Source organism: Perna viridis, chromosome 9 (assembly GCF_037379345.1).
Source record: "Perna viridis isolate PV_CMFRI_1.1 ecotype Kerala chromosome 9, ASM3737934v1, whole genome shotgun sequence".
In the NCBI taxonomy this organism is placed as follows: Eukaryota; Metazoa; Mollusca; class Bivalvia; order Mytilida; family Mytilidae; genus Perna; species Perna viridis.
The window spans coordinates 42563417-42581082 of record NC_142453.1 but is presented as its reverse complement, the minus strand read 5'-3'; the positions used below and the strand labels follow the sequence as shown (position 1 = coordinate 42581082).

The following is a 17666-nucleotide window of genomic DNA, read 5'->3' as shown; positions in this document are numbered from 1 at the left end:
TGGTGTATCCATCTGCACCATGAACACTGATTTATTCAACGGGTCAAAGTTTTCCTTTCCTCGTTTGTCTACCCCGGACTTTTTATGAGCAACTCGGCGGGTGTTTCTAGAAAAGCAGAGGACGCTTACCCTACCGGTGCACCTGGTCCATGCTCCCAGTTTTTAGTGAAGTCCGAGTTGCTCATTTGCTTTTGTTACTTTGTATGTTCGATTTTAGTTCCTTATTGTTCTTTGTTGTGTATGTCTGTTTTCCATGTCTGGTCTTTGTCACTGGATTACATTCTTATGATTCCCTCTATAACCTTCGTTCCCTTGACTACTCTTATTACAACAATTGATGTTTCTAATATATATTTACCCTTACAATTCAAGTTAATGATTCTGTGTCTAGCTGATAGATGTTTTACCCTTAAAATACCTATTTTAATGTTTTTGTTTCACAGATACAATTGGTAAACAAATTCAATACATACGTATCAGTCTTACAATCGTTTACTTTAAATACATAATATATGCTTCATTTGACACAATGTGCTATCATATTATACCTGAATGATAACGTATTTAAAAGGGGGTGTCTAGCCAATATATATATCAAGATCGAACAGAGTTACTTGTCAGTACTAACTCTGAAGGTAAGTTATTTCGTTTCTCCCCTAATCCAATAAAAACAACGTTCAAAATTGTTACGTGCTAATATATTTCTTTCCTTTGATAATTTAAATATCTAAAAGAGAACTAAACAATGTCGAAACAATTTTGCAAAAATAATTGCCATCCAAAAATGTTACATTTTACATGTATATTAAATAAATCAGCGGGACGTATTTCTTGGTCATTCTTTTAAAAGGACCTAAATATGACAATTATAATATACCTGGGTTAATGTTAAGAGATATTGAACAATAAAAGTTTATTTTAGTCAAATACTTTCGGAGTAAGATTATGTTTTTGAAATAAAATGATGTATTTAAAGTAAAATCTCAAAAATAATAATAATAATTAGTGTGAAATTTATAATTAAATTGGCCTCATTAAAATAACTCTTTATGAAGCTGATGGCCTGACAATATCTGAAACCAATTTTCTAAATCTGTGCAGAACATAGTCCGTGTTGTTTCTCTTCTTAAGACTACGTTCATTTAATTAGCTTCGTGTAGTCCATCGTTGCAGATAATCGCATCGAAAAAGTTCTTGTGTTTAAAATCATAAAACTTTGTTTAGTGTCTATCACAGCAAACAGTTAATTTGGACTAGCTTTACCGTCCAGTTCCATGGCCTTGCCAGCTACATTGTCTAGAGCGTATTTCTTTAGACGCTGTTCAGCGCCTTGCTAACTGCCTTTTTTACAGGGATTGTTGGACTACAATCTCATGACCTTACGTTAATATGTTTAATATTTTTATTGTACATACAGCATTACTATATACGTCATATGGATTCGTTCTATTGTCTTCTTCTCCAAAATCATTTGATTTCTTTGAGGTGTAGGGTATTGGATATTTACCTACGAAATGGGTCTAGCATTTGGTAAAATAAATGAGATGTGATTGGCAGTTAATTGCCGTCTGATTTTGTTGCTCTCAATTCAAAAATATATTTTACCATTTATGTTGTAATATCGTGCAGATCTTTTTTCCTTTGTGTTTTCACCAACTTTCTAGACTACTTCGAACAATGTCTATATAGCATTATGTATTTTTGTTTTACACTCAAAATTACGTCATTGGTAGCTTATTTCATAATTTTGCTGTTAACATTGTTCATGCGTTGGTTTCGGTTAATTTTCAACCAATACATAGTAGAATAATGACAAATGACTCACCCTTTATACTTTGGAAGACTCGGGTGCCTGACCCTGATTAGGTCAATCTTTTAGTCTAAGTTTCCTTATCGCTACTTTGGTCATATCAATAACTATGAACTGAGCAGCTGGTGAGAAAAAAGATTTTGTTTTGACATGTAAAAAATATGCATAAATGATGCCGGAGTTGACCTGGACTGTTGAATACTAATCCCCAATAATACGGCTACATATTTATAGAAAGATTATATAGAAATGACATAATGAATAAACCTTCAGTTGGATGACTGTTTTAATAACTTTATTATCTGCTTTAATATTAATGCGATTTGATCACCGTATTTTAACATTTAACCTTTTTAAATATAATTGACATTTTATGTCATATTTTAATAACTATAGTTACCATTACTGCCGTGATAAACTATTAAAAATATTTAATTAAAGACAAAAAGACAGCCATCTAATCAGATCATTGTTGGTAGAGACCCGGACCTCTCTTATATAAAAAATTTAAATATGAAATTAAGTCATCAATTTTTCTCTATAAATATATTTAACCGAACTGGTATTTATTTGATATATTCATTAATGAATGCACAGAATAATGTACAATGCCATACTTATATATGGTATAGCTTACATTAAAATGAGCATATATATTCATATATGACGCTTAAAATATATTTAAATATAAAAATAACATATTTCTGAGATTAATGAAAATGTAACTGATAGAAGGGGGAGGTCGTAGTTTGTCGTCTACATTTAACTAAAGCCATTAAACGGTGTGCCGATCACACGAAGGAAGAAGTAATCATATGAAGGTGTTCACTACAACATTATACAATGTAGTTATTCCGGCCTTATACAGGGTATATAATTTTACATTCACGGCCTATGATTTATATACCCTGTTTAAGGCCTGTGTAATATGTAATATGATATAATAACATATAACAACGGTCCGTTTCTACCAAACAAAGGAATGTTGTCTTACTTACTACCGTGATTATACATACTTATGGACTTACACCTACACGAATATGCGACAAAAATATTTCTTATAACAGTGGCATTTCTTCAGGTAAGTGGATAGGGAAAAGGAAAACTATTGACCAAACTTAACGACAAACGTGATGACTTCCTATTCAGAATTGTCAACTTTCTAGTCATTTGTGGCAACATCCCTTCAGCACCTGCGTATGGGGTGTTTATATAACAACTCATACGTTATACCAGAGCTTGCCAAAACTGCAAAGTTTTGTATCAGGCTGGACTTCCAGCAAAAAGCTTCGGAAACAGTATTATGTTGCAACAAGATTTAAGTCATCACTAAAGAAGTTTTATGGTCGTCATCATAAACTCGTTGGTCGTTAGAGTGTACACATCTGCGCCATGAACACGGATTTGTTCAACGTTTCATATTTTTCTTCCCTCTTTCGTCTACCCTGGCCTTGACTTTTAATGAGCAACTAAGAGGATGTTTCTAGAAACAACAAAAGGCGCAGACCCTACCGTTGTTCCGTAGTTTTTAGTGGAGTCTGAGGAGCTTTTTGCTTTTGAAATTTTGTAATTATTGTTTTAGTTACTTTGTTGTGCATGTCTGTTTTCCATGTCTGCTCTTTGTCCCCGGATTACATTATTTTGATTTCGGCTAAAATCTTGGTTCACTTGATACAATTTTGTACCATGTCTTCAGTTTATATTATATTATGGAACATCTTTCACTGTTGCCAAAATTATTACGTAAATTTGTCAAATATTTGTCCTACTCGATATTTGTTGGATTTGTTTTATTTCACTGTCAAGTACCATTATATCAAACATTTAGACAATGTCAATGGTAGAGTGATTTACGGTGACGAAAATAAACCAAACAAACGATGTGCCTTTTTCAGCATCATATGTTATACTTTCATATAACGATAATACTTTTTGCATTCAGACATGCGTTTTTTTAGAAAATCATTCATCACCCACTAAAATCAACCAAATGAAACAAAATCGACGATGATAACTCTTGCGAAGTTAACATATCATGTACAATTTATATATATTTATATATATATATATTATCTCTAGAGCGCAACAACTAAACAAAAAACTGTCTTTAAGATATATTAGTCACATTCGTTTCAATCACACAGAATGTTATATCAGTGATGAATTTAACAAACGATGTACGTCAAATATAACAAAAACGCATTTCGATGCAAAAAGTGTACTATAAACTTGTTTCTTGCTACATTTAGTTTCTCTTGAACATTTTCTGGTCAATTTTATTTAGTTTTAAATGACTTGCTAGACAAATCAATAAATAAGGGATTATTTTAAACTTAAATGGTAAAAACATAAGTCTTCTCCTTATCCAAAAAGGTTTGTTAGGTGTTTTAATAATAAGTTACACACACAAATTACAAATGATATTTGACCTTTTAGGTATCTGGGAGGGAATCTTCTGTTGTGCGATCGAAGCATTGTCTCTTTCCATGCGTGGGTAATACAAGCACCAACGACCGCATATTACGCTACGTGCGCAGATGGAATTAAAGTTATATACTTGAGATAATCTGAACTTGACAAATGTAGAAGTAAGTTTCTCAGATGTAATTCTAGGTAAAATTAATATAAAGTAATGACATCTTCTAATTTTATCAACAATACTTTATGCCTGTTTAAACTAAATTAAGAATACTGAGATCTAAGGAAGAAAACCGAAAAAAGTATTGTCATTTGAAAGCCATGAGTTCGTACTCATAAAATCATAAAATGTTCAATGGTTTCTCTAATGCTGACGTATGTTATGACCTACAAATGGTAGTTTTATGTATGTAAGAATTTAAAAGTGATTTATTCAACGGGTCAGAGTTTTCCTTTCCGCGTTCGTCTACCCCGGACTTGACTTTTTATGAATAACTCGGCAGTTGTTTCTAGAAAAGCAGAGGACGCTTACCCTACCGGTGCACCTGGTCCATGCTCCCAGTTTTTAGTGGAGTCCGAGTTGCTCATTTGCTTTTGTTACTTTGTATGTATGATTTTAGTTACATTATGTTCTTTGTTGTATATGTCTGTTTTCAATGTCTGGTCTTTGTCCATGGATTACATTCTTTTGATTACCGCTATAACTTTGGTTCCTTTGATTACTCTTACAAATATTTTCACACGTATGGTTACAAATGCATCAGAGCAAAACAATTATTTTCTAAAGTATTATTGTCAACCAATGACATTAATTCGTGTATATATTGAAAAAATGATGTATTTCTGTGTTTTTTTTAAAACAGTCATAACATTTGTTTAAATCGATAACTGCAATATCAAAAAGACTAATTTAAGCCAGCACATTTATTGACAATACATGTTTACCAAATTATTATGAATGTTCGCCTTGATACTATTATATATGCCATTGCCAAAAATTAAAGTAATAAGGATGTTAAGTGATTATAAAAGTTGTTCCTAACGACAATAAAGTGCATTAAACAGCAAGAGAAGACAAATAACCTCAGGAATTTGTGTTTCTTTCACTTCGAATATTCAGAAATATTGAATAAAAAACTCAGTCAAAAGTCTTTAACGAGAGTTTACTAAACAATAACGCCCATTTCTGTGCTTAACTTGCGCAACGTGAAATTCTGGTTTTCCTTAGTAAAACCAATTTCTTTTGTGATTGTTCTACAATGGCGCCTTTGACGTAACTGATGTAATTGTTATCCACATAATCCTTTTAATAGAGAAGGCGAAATTATTTTAAAACACCTTCAGGAGTTTTTCCCAGGCGATTGGTTTATTTGGCATTAGTCTTGTAAATAAATTATAAGTACTTTTTTTGTTTTTAAGTCTTTTAAGTCTTTTAAGTTTTTACTTTTTAAATGCATTTTTTATAGTGAGTCAATGCTCATTGTTCGACTGTAAAAATGATTTCTGCTACATTGAAGCTACAAACGGATCCGCCTTGTGTTATAATAGCCTAAGAAGTTATTGTACAGGTACATTAGCCATTGTATCATCCATAATGAATTAAACTTTCAGACAATTTCAATTTTTCTTAGTAGTAAAATAACAGGTTACCTAGTATATCATACGCCAAACCAAAATACCAATATGTCTATCATAGTTAATAATGTTTAATTAGATATAATTGAAACATTTTGTACAAAGAAGATTATATACACATTTTAATTATTTTGATGTTGAATAATCAGGCAATTGATACTTTTATTTTCCATTTATCTGAAATGTCATTGCAATTTACTCATATCATTAACTTTGTATTTATATATTGCATTTTTGCTTATACTCGAGTCACTTGTTTCATGTCGGAATAATATGTGATAATATAAATACATGCATGACCTCATCAATATGTCATTTAAGATTCACTCATGTTTTTGATGATTGATTATTGATGTTCCTTTTGAAAGAACCATGTTCATGTTCTTTTTTAGACATTTTGGGACTACATCACTTATCTATTTAGAATCAGGTTCTTCTTTTTAGTCTTTTTGGGACTTTTCCCCTTATTTATATATAAATTTATAATTGAAATGTTTAATAATGATAACTTAAAATTTCAAACGACACAGACGTCTAGAAATACTTTTTTCAATTAATATATTACTCTGAAACATCTAAGCCACGGTCATTTGTAAGTTCGCAATTATATCTGCAAAAAGGACATACTCATTTTTTTGTGTATTTTTATATATTTATTTTTAATGTTACATAAGTGTATTCACAGCTGTTGATTTAATGAAAAATTGCCACAACAATTATTAGTTGACACATTGTTATCCAAATCTTACTTATAAAATTTCTAAAATATTATTGAATTTATTTTTTATTATTTTTCAAGTGTAATGATAACTTGCGGAATAGAACGGGGCTGACATTTTCCTCTCAGCGGGGTTGTCGTCATTTTTACATTTATATCATACCTATTTCGCTATATTTGTCGTCGTGTTTCTTTATTCCTTATAGGTTATGTTCTTAGTCTGCCTCTAACATTTATTGTTGATCAACGATAAACCATCAAGACGAGAACAACAAAGAGAGCCGATTGTAGATGTAGAACTTTTATGTATGTTCAAATTTCAATGATTATTAAATAATGAACAAACATTTCCAAGTCATTTCATTTCTTTTTAATTTTTTTTTTCAGTGCCCCATAATTTTATGAGACTTTATTCAATAACGTCATAATGTGGTACCTATAACGATGATGTATCATAAAATAACCATATAAAAATGAACACCAAAGAGAACAAGCCATGGGCTGTCCAAATATGCTGAGAAAGTATAAGAAGTATTAAAAGAGAAAGTATAAGAAGTATTAAATATATTATCGCACATAACATTGAGTTGTAAGTTCACCAACATGAATGTCATTATTAACATTATTGAATGTATAAGTAACGATACATAATTGCAACCGGTAGAGGTACCCCTAAAAGTAATCTCAATTGTAAAGTCGGAGGTACTTGCAAAAATAACAACATCATGCATTAACAGCCATTATGACACTTGAAATAAAAACAAATACAACCAGAACAAGGGTTTACCCCAAGGAGTCCTACCACTGCTACAAGATGTGACTTGGTTTCACTATATAGAGTCAAATGACGGACAAAGGAAGCTACTTGTCAAAAAATCAACTAAAAGCAAGACATACAAAATATAAATAGGTAACGAAAATTCCAACGCTATCTTAGAAAGAAAGAATCGATAGAAAACAAGCTTAAACATCAAGTTTTAAATCAAAGACAAAGGATCCCCCCCAAAAGAAATACCAAGAACGTCAACCAAAGCCAGTCCAATTCATGGCTATTTTCTATCTATGGCTACCCTTTGAAAATACACCTAGAAATTTCAACATCAATATTTCCTGTCCCGCCGTGTTAAGAAACTCTGCCTATGATTATGCTACATGCGCAATACCCACATTAATCTTTCATAATAATAAGAATATTCACTGCTTGATCAACCAAAAATCAAATAGAAAACGGAGAAAATGGTATTCCAATCACGAAAGCGATAGTATGAAAACAAGATGTATGCATTTTACATACAATTAATTTTAACCCAACTCTATATGTTTTTGTTTTTGTTTTTATTCATTTAGTTTGTTTGTTTGTTTTTAATTTTGTTTTGTTTTGTTTTGCTTGTTATTTTTAATGTCAGATGCCCTCTCTGCATCACAGGCTTTGACAAACTACAGGCGAACATTGTATCATTGCTATAACAATGTAAGGCGTGCAATGGTCTACAGTAGATATCTGCTCGCTGTGGAGTTATGAAAAAAGCTGAAATTTTGAGAAATCAATGTACTGTTAATCAGAACAACAGGACATATCTTTTCGAGACCTAATAAAACTGTAATATTTAGACTGAACAAGGCCAAAGAGATTGAATCAAAATCTTAAATATACATGTACAAAAAGGCGACTTTAATAGTACTTAACATTCTAAATACCAGACAAAAACATGAAGGATTAAGACCTAACCATTACTAACATCACTCAATCAAGGAAAATTCATAAACAAAAACGGTACATGCCTACAGGACCGCGAAGTTCGTAAAAGATGTATAAATACAACTGTGTAGACAGTCGTCAACATGAAGTCGATGACAAATAAGTGATAATTAATACATTTTACTTCAAACCATGTACACCTCCGGAAGCGTGGAACGTTTCCACTCCACTGCACACGAAACACGTACACAATTCCCACAATACTAGCACACGAAGCATACGAAACGCGCACACGAGGCATACGGAACACGTAAGGCACACGAAACGCTTTGTACGAAGTACGATACACAAATTAGCGCGTTCACCGGAAGAATTCATCTCTGTTATTTAAGAATTTCGGAATTCATCTTAGAAAACGGAACTAATAATATATTGTAGTATATAGTGTACGTTTGTTCATCCTAATATGTTGATTGCTAACTCTGTATATTAAGTTTTAAATTAATGTATAGTATGCTTTCATAAACACATACGTGATATACAATTTATAATATCTAAATGTCAAATATTCTTGATTTTAAGGTAAAATAGTTTTTCACTAATGTGATTCCATCGTGATTCTCATGAAAAGAAAATGATTTGAATGTAAAAAAAAAAATAATCCATATTTGTTGATTATAGATTACGGGGTATAAATTATCTTTTTTCCGGGATATAAGATATCAACATTGCACAAATCATTGGTAAAATGTACTCTATTTTAAGGCAAATTTGATGTTTTCACTAATGCAAAACCGTCTTATTTGTGTAAAAACGAACATTTTTGTCCGTTTGATATGAGAAATTTTCACTTATATTATACATGGTACATTGCAAACATATTATCAATTTAATTGTCTATCAACATCATGAAACTTTATACATTTAAACACAAATAATCTCAATTGTTAGGTACTGAATTTCTTTTTACTTATGCGATACCATCAATTGCTCTGAAAATGAAAATAAGGTATTTTTATGTGAAAAATGTCCATATTTGTTGACCATAGATCATGAGAAAAACAAATTTCTGGTTACAGGAGAATAAAGATATTTTTTTAAAATAATTTAACTATTTTCACTACTGCGATAATATCTTATTATCCAAAAAAGAAATTATTGCATTTCTTAATATGCAAATTGACCATTTAGCTCCCTGTAAAACTTTAACCAACTTCTTTGTTTGTACCAAATCAAGACCATTGCGGTACCATCTGCGCCGGTGGTACATGTATAATATCTATTATTGAAGATTTTTTTTTACGTGATTTTTAATAGATCGGATAAGCATTGGGTAATTTTGTTGTTACCCATATTTATTATGCATGATACATAGCTAACACATTTTCATTAGTCTATTAGTATAAACATGTTGAAACTTCATACATTTTGGAACAAATAATCGCAATTGTAGGTACTAAAGTATTATTGACTTATGTGATACCATCTGCTTGCTCTGGATATGAAAGGAAAGTGATGTGTATGTTAAAAGGAATGGACAATTATTCTATTATGACGTAATGTAGCTTGTGTAACAAATGTGACATCATCTTACTTGTCTGAAAAAAAGAAAATATTTCATTTGTAATTTTAACAAAAATAACCAGAATAGGTATGGTAAATATGTCAACGAGACAATAACCCCACCATGATGAAAATGTCAGCCGAAGGCCACACATATTTCGTCAATGAACGACGGGGGAACCCTCACGCAACTGCTGCAGCTGTCCGTAAAACATCATTATACACAGGTTAAATGAAATACTTGCCTTTATATACTCAAGTAACTAAAAAAAATGAACTTTAGAAGAAAACGAAAATATACATACAGAGGCCAGAGATTTCTGGCTATGGACATGCGAAACATGCAGCGGGTTGAAATATTTGTCCATTTTTACTTCACATGGTACATTACAAAAATATTTCTATTGGTCAATGAATAAAATAAATATTGAAAGTCATCAATCAGGGACACAAATTGTCAATTCTTAGGTTACAAAATATTTTTGACTTATGTGATAATCTAATTGCTCTGAATTCGACAAGTGTTGCTTATGAGAACGATGTCTATATTTATGTATTTCATTAAGTATTGGGATGAAATAAGCTACATTTTAGAACAAGATGCAAAACCTTCTGCTTCATTTCAGCATAAAAAACAAAAAAAAAACAAAAAACAAAAAAAAAAAAAAAAACGTTTGTACTATTATTTATAAAATGCCAATTTTCACATCACATACATTCATCAAAGGGGACAATTGTAGAATCAACATTTCAAAGAATCATGCACGTAGCACGTACATGTACTTCACGTTTAAGAATGTTTTATGCATTTTTGTTATAGGAACATTACACAATAAACATATTTCATTTGATATGCAACGTTCCACTGATCAAGTTATCGTCATCAAGTGCATCCAAATTTAAGGGGACTATGTCGAATGGGAAAGTTATATGCCTAAAAACTAAATGTTTTGTGTGGAAATAAAACAAAAAAACTTCTCGAATGGTTTTGAAATATTCAATTTAATATGACAAAAAACAATTTTGAATACATACGCAAATTATATTTTTCTTCCTATAAACAAACAGCGTATAGAATATCCAGAATATTTGAGTTTGGGGGATGAGGATATATTGCAGTCCAATTCTGACATTGCCGACCTTCCTTAGTTACTCTAATATCACATCTGTATTCCCAACAAAAATCTGTAAATTAACATTCAACCTCTAAAAGCAAAATGTTCAGAAAAGAAATAAATGTAGATCACAGTAACATACGTTTTCAAGCACAATGTCTTTCATTTAATCATAGGATATTTAAATAGCAATATGAAGCATGTAGAGACAACTAATCGATTAAAATCAAGTGAAGTTCGGGCATATTTATAAATGATACTAACGAATACTGTATTATACTTTTGGCTACCTATTTGTCAGTGCCTTAGTTTGATATTTATAATTTAACGATATTAACAATTGCTTAAATAGTTACTCTGATTTCACCATTGAAACAATTCGATAACATTCCGATATACGGTTAAAAAACACCTTCAAACACTTTTTTTAAAATTATAATCAGGTGGTCTTTGCACGCTTGATTTGCAATTCAAATTGGGCTAGTAACTTTCCTTTTGTACTAACGAAAGCACAAAAAAAATGAAATGTATTTGTTTTTTTTTTATATTTATATAGTATTCCAGGTACATTAATGTGAGGTATTGTTACTAATTTTATTAGTATTAGTTATCCTTTTACTGTTCATTTTATTATCAATGTCATGTTTATTGTCTGAATATAGCTGAAATGTTGCTGCTCGGACATTAAACCCCAACAAACAAACAAACTGATGCTTCAGTTTTCTTTTCATCATATTAATCCTTGTATGTACGCATACGATGTTATTGCTAATTTGATTGTGATGCTTACTGCACAAACAACCAATCCATATGATATTGGTATTGCATATGTTATCGGTACCACAGACGTTCGAATCCAGTGATCGGTAAAACAAAGTCTCTCTTTTCATATTTGTCATATTTGGTCTCTTACCAATTTTTTTTTTCAATCGACACTGGTATATCTTACGTGGCAATAGTAGAGGAATGTTTATGGCGCGGTAAAAGCTAGATTTACCTAATCATTTTGTTTGAAATGCCTGTACTTAGTCAGTATCATTGCCGTACCAGCTGCCCCAATGGTGTGATATCTATATAGATAACAGTGTTCAAAGGAAAAATCTGCCAACACCTGGTGTGAGTGTAACATATAGCACACAGCAACAAAATCAAACCATCGGACCTGATCACAGTTCAAAACCACGCATCACAAATCATTACAGGTGCACAATATTAACCACGATACGAAGTATGGAAAATGGAATGTGGAAATCAATGACACAGGGCATATTTCAAAGATCAAGGTTTGAACTAACGATAAAAGCTTTACAAAGAGAATGCCAAAAAACTATACCAAATCAAATCCAACCTTAGTATGCAAAAAACTAGCGTAGTTACTATTTAATATAGTGACATCAGTGCTAAATATCAATTCCAAACATGCACATGCTGGGGGTGTTTAGAAAGCTCTGCCTTTGTCCATGCAAGACAAAAAGTATCAAACATAATTTTAAATTAGAGTATTCACTGATATAATAAATCAAACTGACATTTTCATCCGCGTGATGTTGTTGTCCCTTTTACATTTCATACCTATCTCGTCAAATTTGCCGTGTTTCTTCATTCCTTATAGGTTTCTTATAGTTCTGAAATTCATGGTAAGATAAGTGATATCCATGAATTTCCTGGATCAGGTAAGCAGGCCGCTAATACTAGCCCGCATTTCATTAGTAGTAAGAATATCAATTTTAATGTACTATTATTAATATTCGATAAACCTTCTTTCAAGATCAAATATAATCAATGGAATCCTCCAAATGAGTATATGTTAGGTGCAGTGTCCTACATTTTCTTTATTCTAACAATTATTCCATTGTTCGCATTTGTATGTCCATGCTTACTGAAATTTTATCAATTTACACAGCTCATAAATAAATCATAGTATCACCATTTAATCAATCTTTCACGACGGGCTGACCATTTATGTCACAATATTTTAGCCTGAGCGAAAGCAAAAAATCTCTATCCTTTTTACAGTAGCCTACACACCATATGCAATTGATTTGAACATTTTTCAATATCCCTTAGTTATGTCGCCTGCGTTTGTTTGTTCTTTAAACAATTTAATTTTGCCGAACGAAGATGGTTACCTAAGAATTAGATTTATCCATCCACATGATTCCTGTTTCTTTTGAATCACATTAGATATTTCTATATAGCTAATTTTGCAAGTTTATTTGTCTTGCAAATAAAAACAGTTTGCGAGAGCAGTATGTTGAAAAAATGTTCACTCGGGGCATGTTTGGAAATAATATTAGTTTTTGTACACTTAAACAGTAGGGACTTTCAATTCATTATTGACACAACTCTTTATTGACAGAACGTTGTGCAAAATTATAAATTCAATTGTAGATGAAAGCAGTTATATTTTAGGTTTACCCTCGACCTTTATGAATTCAAAAATTATGAAAGGTTTCTGCAATCTGATGCATGCTTGAATTTTAGGGATAAAATTGAAGAAAAAAAATAATATCTGACCAAAGACAAAATAAAAAAAATATTTTTAGGGCCTGTCCCAATTCTGTACCCCCACAATATGGAAAAATAATTTAATTTTGTAAAAGAAATTCCTTAAAACATATAAAGGAAACACATTAACCACAAAAAATGTTTTGATCAGATTAGCCAAGAACGATTTCTGTACATTTCTATTAACATCCCAGTTCCCCTTTCAAGACCCTTTTTTTCAAATTAAACGTTCATATAGGGCCCTCCCAACGTATTTCTATGAACAATGTTAAAAAAAAAAAGATCTGATAAACTAAAGTAATTCCATAGGCACTAAAGGCCACGATACAGTGATACCATTGTACATCGTTACTTTTCTCTTGCCTTTACATTTGCCTTTGTTTCTGTGCAGTTTCGGTTCTTTAATTCTGTATATATTGTCATGTATTTTAGTTCATGTTCCATACAGGCAGCGCACAAGGGATCCATCTCTATAATCAATTTAAAGATTTTCTATCTGAAATAGAGAATTGGTTCGTTGTTAGACCACATGTCGTGCTGGATGCATCTAGTAAATCGGATTAAAGAGAAAAATGTTTTAAGTTAAAAAAACAGTGTTGTTGCTGCTGCTGGCATGAAAACGATGGTTAACCTTCATTCCAGTTTTTCGTATATCATCTATAGAAATATTTCCATCTTAAAGCCAACCTTTATAAGACAATATTTTGATCAGCAGAGTATAAACTATTTTCACAAGTAAAAACAATCTTAAAGGAGCACACGAAAAAAAATACATGTTTTATCAAAGGAAAAGAATCACCAACATAAGCGAATATACATATCTTTCCTTTACCACAGATATGCACAAATGACACTTTGCTGAACTGATATGAGTTTTTACATGTTACAGTAAAGATTCTTGCAAAGACTGCTACTTAAATTATACGTTAAATGATTGACTGGTTCTCTTAAAAATAACAGAAACATATGCTTACGAGCTGTACAAATCAAAATCTGTTAAAATATTTTACTATATATAGATACGAAAAATGAAATGACGTTAGATGATTTAATTCGGACGTTTCGGAAACAGTGCATGTAGAGTTACGACTTAATTCGTCCAGTTAACATTTGAAATAAATCTGCGTTTTTAAAATTCGGAACCAAGATATTGTAATAAATCATAAATTAACAATATTTTTAAATGACTATAACCAAACAAAAAACGAAACAAAACAAACTAAACAAAACAAACCAATACAAAAATAAACAAGCATAAAATCAAATTTTTAACAAACAAGTTGTGTGTGTAGCTGGCATATTTAACTTTGCACATTTTGTATTATTCGTATTATTCAATTGGATGTCCAAGGGAGATAACAAAAATATTATTTTCTTATACTGAACAGCACTGACCAGACTCTTGATTAGTACTGAACTCAATTACTGAACATTACTGAACAGATACTTACTTTGAAGCGGACCAATGAACACACTGAACGCTTTACTCAAGACACTGGCCCGGTTAAAACGCTCTGAATTTGCAGTGAATAAATGAATTATACAGGGCAGTTTTATTTTCAGTAAATATTCAATGTATGTTTAGTGCTTTTTGTCCGTTTCAATAAATATATTGCCCACTTGTGAACTTAGGAAGAAAATATGACAATGAGAAAATAATTAAATATTATTTATAACTCTCCGAAACAAACCAGTTTTATATGAGTCCACTCTTATCAAAGGAAGAGCTAAAGTCTCAATGAATATTTAACGATATTTTACTTCAGGGAAATAAATGATGACAAAAAAAGTCATAAAACATGTTTTTATGATCAAAGAAGAAACAACAAACAAATGATCTGCTTCATCTTGTTTATCTTGTGAGTGGCAATTTTATACAATTTGTTATACATTTGTACAGAGAACTAAGTTCAATTGTTGATTTACACATCTTCAAACAAATTATGCAAGGCATTCACATTATCTGAAAAAAAACATGTTCAACTGACATCAGACAGGATATAAATATAGGTGAATATCAATTACTTGAACAGTCCGGAAATATATATATAAACACGTGCAAAATGTTAACGAAACTACATTTTTACCACTTTCTGGTGCTTTTTGTGATCATTTTCATATTAAATAAATCCATTACAACTTCAGCTACACGAAAACTAATATTTAAATATACTATGATTTCCGAATTACAAAGCTACTCTTACGAGATGAACAAAATCAAACAACCCACTCCAACTGAAAGTAACAGCGTTTTATCATGCATTGCTCATTTGATGAAATATGGTCGATGACAAAAATAAGTGTCATAAAACTTGTTCTTATGAGAACCAAATCCTATAGCTGATTTACCCAGCTTCAAACAAACTATGTAGAACATTCACAATATCTGACCAAAAAAAAAAAAAAAAAAAAAAAACACGTTCAATTGATAACAAACAGGATATAAATATATTCTCGACCACAATAGAGAATGATAGAGACTGACATGCTTCTTATCTGTAAATGTTTTTTTTTATTTTTTTTTTAGTTTTTTTATCTTGTTCACGTTTAGTTAAAAAACACTGAACATAATGATAAATTTCATCCCAGTAAAGCACTTATTACGCACTCCAAACAATATGAGCTAAATACATTAACATGAGACAATTACAAAATCATTGGAATGTGAAGTGATCATCATTAGGCTGGACGTTTACACTATGGATATTGTTATAAAATTACCTTGTTTTTCATTTTCAATGTAAAAGGTGTTTTTTTTTTTTTTTTTTTTTTTTTTTTTTTTTTTTTTCAATCACATAAATTTGAATAAACATATTTTCATTTTGTTTACCGAAAATTAATCTAAATCATATTACCTTGTAGTTCTGAAAAAATAAATCAAGCGAATATCAGCAATTTAACGAATTTTGTATTTGCTTCAAGTTTCACGTTTTCTTGTAAACACAAGTAAGGCTTATATATATTATTGCATTTGGACTTGATGTAAGTTTTGAATTAACGCGCCAACGTGTTTTTTCCCTACCCCTTTAGTTAGTCTAGATAAAACACTCAGAAATAGCATTAGTTTACACACCTTTGGGTGTGTATGTGTCATTGTGGAAATCGATAATTGCCATAAATTACAATTAAATACATATTCTGAAGTATTTGAGTAGACGCTACATAAGAATCATGCAAAATTTGATTCATTGGTAAAAAACCTACATATTTTTTTTTATGTTTGATATATTGTTTAAAATGCTTTAGTAAACAGAAATTTACATTTGGTTTTTTATTATAACGCGTGCTCATAAGAGATGAAAATTTTGTAGAATGCACTGTAGAATTCAAAAGTAGGGGAGATAACACTGTTAATGACACTCAAATACAATAGAATCTATTGAATGTTCGATGTTGATTATTTCCTAAGAGCAGACAGTTTTGAATGAGTATTAACACATTTCATAATATAAACCCATAAAACAACTTAATTACAAAAATAAAAATATGTAGCCTGTTTTGGAGTGTATCACATTTTTCAGATTTTGCATGATTCTTTCAAAGACAGCTACTTAATACTTTTTGAAAAAAAAATAAATACTCTTCAATACATTCCAAACACATTGCAATTCAATGATACATTAATCTTTCTGATCCTGTTTTCTGGATGTATTTGCTGCTAATTTGACAATATTGATCTAACAATAGGAATAATACATACTAAATTTTTGCATATAATTACATTATGAACAATATAATTCATTATGTTAAACAAGTGTTGATTAGTTATATATGTTCAATCATGTTTATGTTTATGTCAATAACAACATTATTTGAAATTAGAAAGTGATTATGAAAGTGTAAAAAAAAAAATGGTATGATTTTTTTTTCTTTTTTTAAAGTGATCAGTTTAAGGGGAACATCATTTGCATTTTGAATTTGTGAATGATATCTGTTATTTGAAATTACCGAAAATGCTAATGACGAATTTTAAGCTAAATGCGTGCATTGTTCTACCCTTATAAACATCAAAGCAAATGCCGTTTTGTCATTAGCATGCTGTAGTAGAGAATTATTGTTCAGAGGATGATACAGACTTGTATTACTAGTATTATATAAATACTCTCTAGCTGTATCATGTTCATGCAGTTAAAGTGTAATTTCTGTTTATTTGTCATATATCTTGGTCTTTTTAAACACAAAATATTTGAAAAGTAATTA

General features: G+C 30.7%; 1 long non-coding RNA gene across 1 annotated transcript; it reads left to right on the top strand.

The window, feature by feature from the left end:
* Positions 1–547: 547 nt before the first annotated feature.
* On the top strand, positions 548–6942 carry LOC148608612 (uncharacterized). The gene is made up of 4 exons (XR_015915421.1): positions 548–635; positions 4247–4398; positions 5695–5796; positions 6788–6942. It is a non-coding gene; the product is annotated as an uncharacterized LOC148608612 (long non-coding RNA).
* Positions 6943–17666: the final 10724 nt, after the last annotated feature.